Raw genomic sequence first — 10,367 nt, 5'->3', positions numbered from 1 at the left:
TTTTTTTTTCTATACGCTTTAAACAGCATACCGAACTGTTCACTCCGCTTAGAAGTATGCATTTATATATTAATATAATTAATATAAAAATCTTGAAGTTCAATACACCTCTAAAATAATTAAACAGTAGCGCGAATGACTGGTGTAGATCAACACTCGTTATAGACAAACGTTCCGCGAGAACTCGGCAGTGACAGAGAACGATCCGCGTATGGGTCCATCTATTTGTCGCGTATGAACAAATACACTTAGAAACAAAATAGAGCTCACAGTCTGCGGACATGAATGCGCATGAAGCTGCGTATTTTTTGAACAAATGAACATGGAAACCAGTGGTGAATTATACATGAAGCATATGAGGCGCACGCCTCAAAACCTGGTCACTGTGAGGGCCCGACACAAAACTTGAAAAATTTTTATAAAAAATTAGAGCAAACGCAAAGTGTTAATTTAACATTTTCTAATATCATTACTTTACTGGAAAATTATTTAATAAGCCCGTTATCCAATGCCCCAGCAGAGAGATCGTTTTCCACATTAAAACAGATAAAAAATTACTTACAAAGATCAACTGTGGGGCAAACCAGACTGGTTCTTTTTTTCTCTAGCGCTTTCTTTCTTATACATAGAAAACAAAAATATGAACAATATTGACTGTGATGCTATTATAAAAGGCTGATTAAAGAAAGCAAGATAAAAATATATTTGTTAATAGTTTGATTAAGTAGTTATATTTAAGTTAGAGTTTGCTAATTAAGCGGTCTGTTCGTTTCTTCAGCTCGGTTGCCTTAATTTTAAGGAACTTAGAGCCTTTCCACGGTGTCTGTCGGTCGGAGTAGGCGAAAATAAAGAAAAACTTTCGTTTTGGAAATCACCGTTTCGTTCAATGAGCACTCGGTTCTCTCGCAACGAAAATACAAAAGCGGATAGGCGCGCGCTTCCCAAGCCGGCAAGCCGCGCGTCTCCCTTACCCTACCGGCCAAAACCCCGCTCCAGATGCTCGATCCACCGGGCAACGGAAACTCGGCCGGCAGATACAGCCATCTAGTCTAGATTTACAGTGTAAGCAATAAGAATGCGAACATTTCGCCCGCCTCGTCAAGTTGACAAAACGGACGCAATGCTCGAAGGACCCTGTCGGCGGAACTCCGTGAAGCGGTAGTCCCGCCTATCGATTAAGTATTAGTCGGCGGAAGCCTTGGCGATGTCCTCGGCGTAGTCCTGCGCGGGACGTGGATCCTCCGTCGCCTCAGGGCGTAACAGGCACAGTTTGGTGACCGGGCGCGTCAGCGTGGAGGAGGCCGTCCTTACGGTGACCACCCGTACGAGTCCATTCGGTCCCGGGCTCACCGCTGTGACACGTCCCAGGGGCCACTTAGCCGGGGGCAACAATTCGTCTTTGATCAGAATAAAGTCTCCGACGGCAAAGTTGCGTCGGCCAGTGTGCCACGCAACTGGTAGCCTGCTGCAGATGATGGAGATACTCCTTGGCCCATCTCTGCCAAAAATGAGTCCGTAAAGCTGAAACCAACCGCCAACGATTTAACAAGCTGGAGCTTCGGGTGGAGTCGGCTCGGGCAGGTTGGTAAGCGGTTCGCCAATCAAAAAATGCCCCGGCGTAAGGGCCGCGAGATGCTGGGACATGTCGTGTGGCGTCCCGCAGGGGTCCGTGCTCGGGCCACTGCTATGGAACGCCACATACACTCCGCGGGGCCCTCCCCCCCCGGCTGCCACGTCGTCGGATACGCTAACGACACATTCGTGGTGGCCGGGGGAGCCTCCTGGGTGATGGCAATTGCCATGGACAATTGGGCGGTGAACTGTGTCGTCGGCTCCATCAAGAGCCTGGGCCTGAGGGCGGCCCCGGAGAAAACGGAAGCTATCTTCTTCTATGATGGCTCCTCCCGGGTACCGCCCCGGGCTTTCATCCGGGTGGACAACACCCAGGTCCAAGTGGGGGCAACCCTAAAATATTTGGGGTTGTTATTGGACGGTCGCTGGGCCTTTGTCAAGCATTTCAACCAATTGGCCCAGCGATTGGGCAGGCGGACGGACGCCCTCCGGGGGTTGATGCCCAACCTCCGAGGTCCGAGAGTCGGTGCGAAGCGCGCGTACGCCTACGTGGCCATGGCTGGGGCTTTGTATGGAGCCCCAGTCTGGTTCCGCAAGGCGTTAGCCAGCCGCCGCATACGAGACGTGCTGCACGCAGTGCAGCGGCGGCTGGCGCGAAGAATTGTGCACGCGTACCGCACCGCCCCTAGCGCGGCGACCATGATACTGGCGGGACTCCCCCCGGCGGAATTCACGGCCGACGCTCTGGCTTGGTCATACGCCAGAGCGAAGACCGTCCGCCTGCAGGGGGGGAGTGGTTACCCCCAGGGTCGCCGCGCTACTACGGGAGAGAGCACGCCAGCGGGCCATGAGAGCTTGGCGAGAGAGCCTCGTCAACGACCCGCCGGCGGCAGGCTCTCGGATCTTGGAAGCCGTCCTACCCCACTTGGACGAATGGGTGGGCCATCCTTGGGGCGGCTTGTCCTACCGGACGACACAGGTGCTCACCGGGCATGGCTGCTTTGGTGAGTACCTGTGCAGGATACGTAAGGAGCCGACGACGCAGTGCCACCACTGCGACGCCGACAGGGACTCCGCGCAGCACACGCAGGAAGATTGTCCAGCATGGGATGAGCTGCGCGGAGTCCTCAAAAAAGAAATTGGCGACGACCTCTCCCTGCGGGCCATCATTAGCCAGATGGTCAGCAGGGAGAGAGCATGGGTCGCGGTCTCCTCCTTCTGCGAGTAAGTAATGCGGCAGAAGGAGGAGGCCGTAACTGGAGGACGAATGCCCCCAGGCAAAGACAACGAAGACAGGGGCGGCGAGGACGGGGGCCATGATCCACCTTGGCTCCCTCACCGGCCGCCCCGAAGAAGAAGAAGGCCTGCCCCCTGGGCCTTCGCGACCCGTCTGCCAAAAGGCGGCGGGGGGCCAATAGATCAGCCGCTGTTGCACCATCCCTTCCCACAATCAAGAAAGAGGGGAGCGACAGAGCCTACGGGGAGAGGAGACGTCCCTCCTCCCCTGCGGCTGCTGGCCCCGCCTTTGGGACACGCAGCCGCGGGAGCAGGGCCCCTCACATTAGCGAGCCTGGCGAGGCAGATCCGACCTGACCGTTTGAGGGGAGCGACCCTGCGGCATAACGCGGAGTCACTCCCCCCACTGCCTCATCGGGGCGGGGGGAGAGGGAAAGATTTTCTCTCTCCCTCCCAGGGTAGAAAGGAGGGCCGCGCCGACATCAGAGCGGCGCGAAGAAGCCCGGGGTTACGACGGGGGCCGGATACCCCGGGCTTTACCCCCAAAACACCAGGGAAAGAGGCGGGGGGCAGACGGTGTCCCCCTCCCCCGACCTAGGGCAGACTAGGCCCTTAAGCCCTGCCAGGTGCGCCTATGGTTAAGGCGCACCTGGCGCGCCGAGTAGGCCCAGGCCGATCGGGTCCGAGGGGCTCCGGAAGTATGCTGCACACGTTCCCGGAGCCCTCCAGTCATGGACCAGGGCAGGACACCCGGAGAGGTAGGCCCTCGCCGGCACGTCGCCGGCGGGGGAGAGCCCCACATAACCACCAGGCCTTCCTCGAGGTCTGGGGTATGCGGTAACGCATTTCCTCTCCGTGAACAAAAAAAAAAGGGGGGCCGCGAGATCCTGTGTATCGGAACTCAATGGGCTTAGTGGCCTCGAATTGAGGCAAGCCTCAATTCGGCACAGCAAAGTGACCAGCTCCTCGAAAGTAAGGGTGTGATCCCCTATGAGGCGACGCAGATGGTACTTGGTGGAGCGCACGCCAGCCTCCCACAGACCGCCAAAGTGGGGGGCGCGAGAAGGAATAAATGTCCAGTTCGTCCCGTCATTTGCGAGACAGGCACCAACCTCGCGATAAAATTTGGAGGCCATGTGGAACATCCCTCTCAGTTCTGCATCCGCACCATGGAAGTTGGTGCCGTTGTCGCTGAGAAACGAGGTACATCGACCTAGTCGACAGATAAAGCGGCGGAAAGCCGCAAGGAATGCATGGGTCGTACGATCCGTTACCGCCTCCAAGTGGATAGCCTTCGTGACAAGGCAAATAAAAAGGCATATGTAGCCCTTTGTTGCCTTGTGACCTCGCCCCTTGGAGGTTCGTATACCAAGCGGTCCAGCATAATCCACGCCAGACGAGAGGAAAGGACGCGACGGACGCACCCTCTCCATCGGTAACTGGCCCATGCGCTGTTGACCTGTTGCGGCTCTATAGCGCGCACAGCGTACGCACTGCCGCGCGATCATCCGGATTCGCGAGGCGCCGCCCAAGATCCAGAAGTGGCGCATCAAGTAGCCTCTCATCAGCTAAGGGCCTCCATGAAGGGTAGCCAAATGCACGTGACTAATCACCAGCATCGTGAAATGACCGGACCTTGGGAGAAGCAACGGATGCCGCTCCGTCTGCGGTATTAAAGCTGCTTGAAGCTTGCCTCCCACGCGCAGCAGCCCCGTCTCATCAAGGAGAGGGTGAAGACCGCGCAATGGAGAGCGACGCGCTACAGGGTGGCCGCCTCTCAGCGCAGTAAGCTCACTCTCGAACGCCCGTTCCTGGACCATTCTCACCAATGCACAGCGGCCTAAGTGCAGCTCGTCAGCAGTGAGATAACCATTTTGGGAAGGTTCTCGTCCTGACGCATGGTGATAGAATCTAAAACAATAAGCAATTACTCGAAGAAGCTTAGTTAGAGATGAAAATCTCTCCACAAAGGTCTCCTCCGGGAGAGTGTGAGCCTCGTGTACAGCTACCCGTCGTTCTTCGTCACGGAAGGCCGCGCCGACGGGCTCGCCTTGGACGGGCCAACTGTTACGGGGCTGGCTGAGCCAGAGCGGCTCGTGCCACCACAAGTTCATAGTTAGCAATTCCACTGGGCAGACGCCTCTCGTCGCGGCATCCGTTGGATTGAGCGACGTTGGGATGTAGTTCCATTGGTCAATCGGCAGAAGTCAGCTACTCGGTTGACTACAAATGGCTTCCACCTTGAAGCGTGGGATTTCAGCCAGCTGAGGACTACCTGCGCGTCTGTCCAGGCATAGATCGACGTTACCGGGAGACTGAGATTCCCGGCGGTACGAGCGAGTATTCTCGCCAGCACTAGAGCCCCGCACAACTCAAGGCGTGGGATGCTCTGAGTTCTTATCGAGGCGACCTTAGTTTGCGCCACCAATAGGTGTGTCGCAACTACCGGGTCCGGGGGGCTCCGGAAGTATGCTGCACGCGTTCCCGGAGCACCCCAGTCATGGACCAGGGCAGGACACCCGGAGAGGTTTTAGTGGGTATGTCCCCGCCGACACGTTGCGTCGGCGGGGAAGAGCCCCATATAACCACCAAGCCTCCCCCGGGGCCTGGGGTATGCGGCATTTCCTCTCCGTTATCAAAAAAAAAAAAAAAGGTGTGTCGCAACTTCGCCCGACTTCTGTACTGCTCGCAAATAGACGGCAGCGGCATAGGCTCGCTCCGAAGCATCGGAAAAACCATGAAGCTCGAGGGTGACCGTGTCTGAGCCGCGCTTGACTCAACGAAGCAAGCGGACGTCCTCCAATTGTTGCAGAGACGCTTGGAAGGTCTGCCACGACTGTGTCAGCTCCGTGGGCAGTGGATCATCCCAGCCACATCCGGTCAGGCATAAATCCTGAAGAAAAATCTTGGCAAATAGGAGGACCGGTGCCGCCCATTCAAAAGGGTCAAAGAGTTTGGCTATTACCAAAAGTGCTCCTCGCTTGGTCATGGCCAATGGTACCTCAGAGCGTGAGTCCCCAAACGGGAACACTCTCAAGGCGAGAGTGTCACTCTGAGGGTTCCAGATGACTCCCAGGGCGCTCACCGCCTCCTCAGTAGAAAACAATCTCTCCTCTTGATCCGAGGGCACAGATCTCTCCAATTGGAGGCCCACTTGCTCAAGGCGAACCCCCCTGCGCGCAAGAGCGCAGCCAGTTGCTCCTAGACGTCCCTGACCTCATCGAGAGAGTCACCACCTGCAAGAATGTCATCCACATAGGAGTGGCGACCGAGAGCTTCCGATCCCCTCAGAAACCGGGATGATTCGTCCTGAACCAGCTGCCTTAGTGTCCGCAAGGCCAAGAACGCTGAAGCCGTCCCATAGGTGACGGTGGTAAGACGGTAATCGCGGACTTCCTCAGACGGGTCCGCCCGCCATAAGATACGCTGGAGGTCAGCGTCATCTGGGTGGATTCGGATCTCCCGAAACATTGAAACGATGTCGGCCATGAATCCGACTCGGAAAAGTCGCCATCTCGTCAAGACGATCCGACTGAAGACGTGGCCCTGGCAGGAGTTCGTCGTTTAACGAATAGCCCGACGTAGTGCGAAACGACCCGTTAAAAACGACTCGAATCTTATTTGAAGAATCTCCCGCCTTAAATACCGCGTGGTGCGGCAGATAATACAACTCCTGTGCGGTGAAAGCTTCAGGACTTACCAAGTCCATGTCATTGCGGCTCTCCGCCTTATCAAGTCCATGTGACCAAGCGCTAGGTACTCGACCATAAAGTCGGCGTAGCGTTTACGGAGCTCCGTTTTCGTGCCTAGTCTGCGCTCGGAATTCAAGAGTATGGTCATCACGGCTCGACGTGAATCGCCGAACTTGACTTCTCCTTCTCTTCTCCTTGGTAGGCGGACGATGTAGCGTCCGTCTGGATCCCTAGAGTGCGTCTCGCAAAATTGCTGCTCCGCCCAAATCTGATCAGGAGTCGGAGGCGTCTGAGAGCTGACCTCCTCTAACTCCCAGAGACGCTGAACCGCGCGAGACAGATCCTTGTTGGTTTGCGCACAGTTAACCGAGATACGAAGTGAGACCGTTGTCCCACGGTCCACCGGAGCCAGCCCGGACAGTACCCAATCAAACGCAGTGAGCTGCGCAGAGGAAAAGCCAGATGGACCGTGACGCAGGTTCCATCACCAGATCATAGATATCCGAGCCGAGCACGGCATCGACCGGGGTCGGGACGTCGTAGGCTGGATCCGCTAGCTCCAGCCCGCGGCCAAGACATCGTCCTCACGCGCTCCGGCGGCAATAAGCTTGTCAAGCTTCGAAGCACCAGAGCTTTGGTTGGAAGACGCAAGCTCGGCTTATTAGGAGAGCTCACAGTGAGCCTGCAGGAAGAAGAAACCACGCCCATTCGAGCCTCCTGGAGACCCAGAACCGTCACGTTCACTCGCCGTCGCCTAGCGTGCAACTGCTGCGCAACCCACTCCGTCACGAAGGTTGACTGTGCACCCGAGTCCAGGAGTGCTCGGACCTTGATCGCGTGTCTCGAGTCACTAAGCAAGGTGACCATAGCTGTCTTCAGGAGAACCGTGGACGCAGTCGGCGCCGCCAGAGCAGCGACGCTCGTAGTCGCAGTGCTACTACTCGTCAGCGTGCCAATTTCACCTCCCTCCGACGACTCGAGGTTTGCAACGTGCTGAAAGGTAAAGCCATGTAGCGATGTGTGATGCTTACCGGAACAGACCAGGCATTGACCTGTTGCCGCACACGCGTCTACTCGATGCCCCGTGCGTAGGCAGCTGAGGCACAAGTTAAATTTCTTGGCCAACTCGCCCCGGTTAGCCACGGTCATGCCCTTGTATTTGGCGCAATATGGGAGAAGATGTTTCTCTTTGCAGAGTGGACACTTTCCGTTCGGCTTTGGCTTGAAAGTGGAAGCCGCATTCGCAGAGACACGCGTAGGTTTGATAGCCCTGGATCTCGACGCGAGCGCGGCCTGGGTAGGGGAGACATCCGGGTTTGCCACCTCCAGAGCTCGGATGCGATTTTCCATCTAGTCTCTTAAATGCTGGAAGGAAGGAAAATTGCGCGAATTTCCCAGCAAGGTTTTCCACCGAAGACGTGTCTGGAAGTCCATCTTGCAGCAAGTGCACGAACCAATCATCCCACTTGTCGTCGGGTCGCTCTAACGACGCAAAAACTCGAATCGATTGCGTTACAAACGTGCGAGCAAACGTTTAAGCTCTGCCGGCGACGCCTTAGACAGACCCGGGCAAGACAGCAAGTTACGCATGTGACTGAAAAGTAAAATGCGCCGATTATCATACCGAGCGACCAAATCGCTCCACGCTCCCTCATAGGCGGCATCGGTTACTGGAGCCTTCGCCACCATCGCCACTGCCTCCCCAGAGAGACAGCTTCTCAGATGTTGCAATTTTTGCACCGCGAGGATGTCCGGCACATTATGCACGAGCGAACTGAAGAGGTCGCGGAAATCCTCCCGCGCGAGTTGATCGCCCGAGAACTTGGGAAGATCGAGTTTCGGAAAATGCAGTTGTTTCAGAAGGGGCTGTGTATCAGCTGCCGATTCATCGGTCTTCCGCTCCGGTTGTTTCTTAGATAAGGCTGTCAAAAACTGAGCTCGCACGGAGAAATAACTTTCTTCAGTGGTGGTGAAGACATCGCTCTTATTATATGCGCTCGCCTCGAAACCCTCGAGAGCTATCAGCTCAAAGTGTCGCTATTGAAAACTGCTCCCAATAATTGTCAAGCCGCGTCAAGCGCGATTTAATTTCGTGTTGATCGATCCTTGCCTGGCCAAGTTTCTGCATATTCGTCCACATACGAGAGATATAGCCGGCCTGCGTGGTTTGTTATTTGACAAATGTCTCCAAAGTAGCCATGCCAAACTCCAATTGAATACGCTGTCACACTTAGCAGCAAGGATGCAAAGAAACGGAGCAGTGTATCGCGCACTTTTGGGACACCCGGTATAGTTTCCGCGGGAATCGAATCCCGTGTCACGCGCGCGTGCCAGACACGCGGTGCAAGGCGACTCCGGAATACGCGTTCCCGGCAGCCTACAAGAGCGAGGGAGAGAGCGCGTGATCAGATGCGTGTAACCCGCGGGAGCATCCCACAGACAACGAGCAAGGAAAGTATAGCGAGCGCGTGATCAGCGCGAGTAAAACGCGCAAGTATGCCACTAGCGGCGAGCACGAGAGAGCGAGAAAGAGAGAGATAGGCAAGGCGCATGATTGACGCGAGTAAGACGCGTGATTGTGCCATTGTCGGCGCGCGCGAGAGCGCGAGAGAGAGAGAGAGAGAGAGATAGACAGAGCGTGTGATCAACGCGAGTAAGGCTCGTGATAATCACTGGTCACTGGTGCGACAAGATCACACTTACCATTTAATGTCCACTGCAGTAAGCCTCCAGCAGGCAAACTCTGTCCACTGCACTCACCAGTGTATTAAAAGAGTCACGCCGCGAAGCGCGATGCGACCAAGATCGCCACAGCTCCGACGATAGCGACCACGCGGTTCGTACTATGATCGCGAATCACTGGCGAACTTGCGTTGCTCCGTAACTTTAAGGATCGGAAAGATCCGGCTCGAAGGATCAAATGTTCGTTTCTTCAGCTCGGTTACCTTAATTTTAAGGAACTTAGAGCCTTTTCACGGTGTCTGTCGGTCGGAGTAGGCGAAAAGAAAGAAAAACTCTCGTTTTGGAAATCACCGTTTCGTTTAATGAGCACCCGGTTCTCTCGCAACGACAATACAAAAGCGGGTAGGCGCGCGCTCCCCAAGCCGGCAAGCCGCGCGTCTCCCTTACCCCGCCGGCCAAATCCCCGCTCCAGCTGCTCGATCCACCGGGCAACGGGAACTCGGCCGGCAGGTACAGCCATCTAGTCTAAATTTACAGTGTAAGCAATAAGAATGCGAACACGGTCTTTATATGTTTAACGTAATTTTTAAACATTACTTAACGTTTAAACTTTTAAATTTTGCTATAGTTTATAAATGTTAAATCAGTATGCGAGAAAGAAGCACCTCGAGACGCCTTCTCATCTTCAACATCCGAAGATACACGCCGGGGACAGACATAAAAAAATCTTACGTAAGAATGTGTATGACCCCCCTCCCCCCATGTCAGCATTTATCAGAATTTACCTGACTCCCTCCCTCCCCCAATTATGCTTACGTAATATATGGACGACCCCTATCTGTATATAATATACTATATTTATCATGATATAAAGGAAGCATATACTCGTGGTAGAATTCGTATAGACAGATTTTTGAAATGTCGAGTATGCACATGCCCACATAAATCGGCTAGTTCAATTTCATCGACAATTTACGCAATTCGACGGTAACTAAGTTTTTCAGCGAAGACGCTGAGACTATGAAAATTGGGTGATATTACGGCCTCCGCCATAACGGCCTTCTCATTGCATTAATAATTTAATGTCAGAGTGATTACGTATTTTCATTGTTTTGCCAAATACTGCATTGTTTATCAATTTATATAAATTTTTCCTGAAATCATTTTTTGCGCTTGTTCTTAATT

The sequence above is a fragment of the Solenopsis invicta genome, chromosome 9, assembly GCF_016802725.1.
Source record: "Solenopsis invicta isolate M01_SB chromosome 9, UNIL_Sinv_3.0, whole genome shotgun sequence".
Classification (NCBI taxonomy): domain Eukaryota; kingdom Metazoa; phylum Arthropoda; class Insecta; order Hymenoptera; family Formicidae; genus Solenopsis; species Solenopsis invicta.
The sequence above is the reverse complement of the archived record's forward strand: the minus strand, read 5'-3'. Positions refer to the sequence as shown.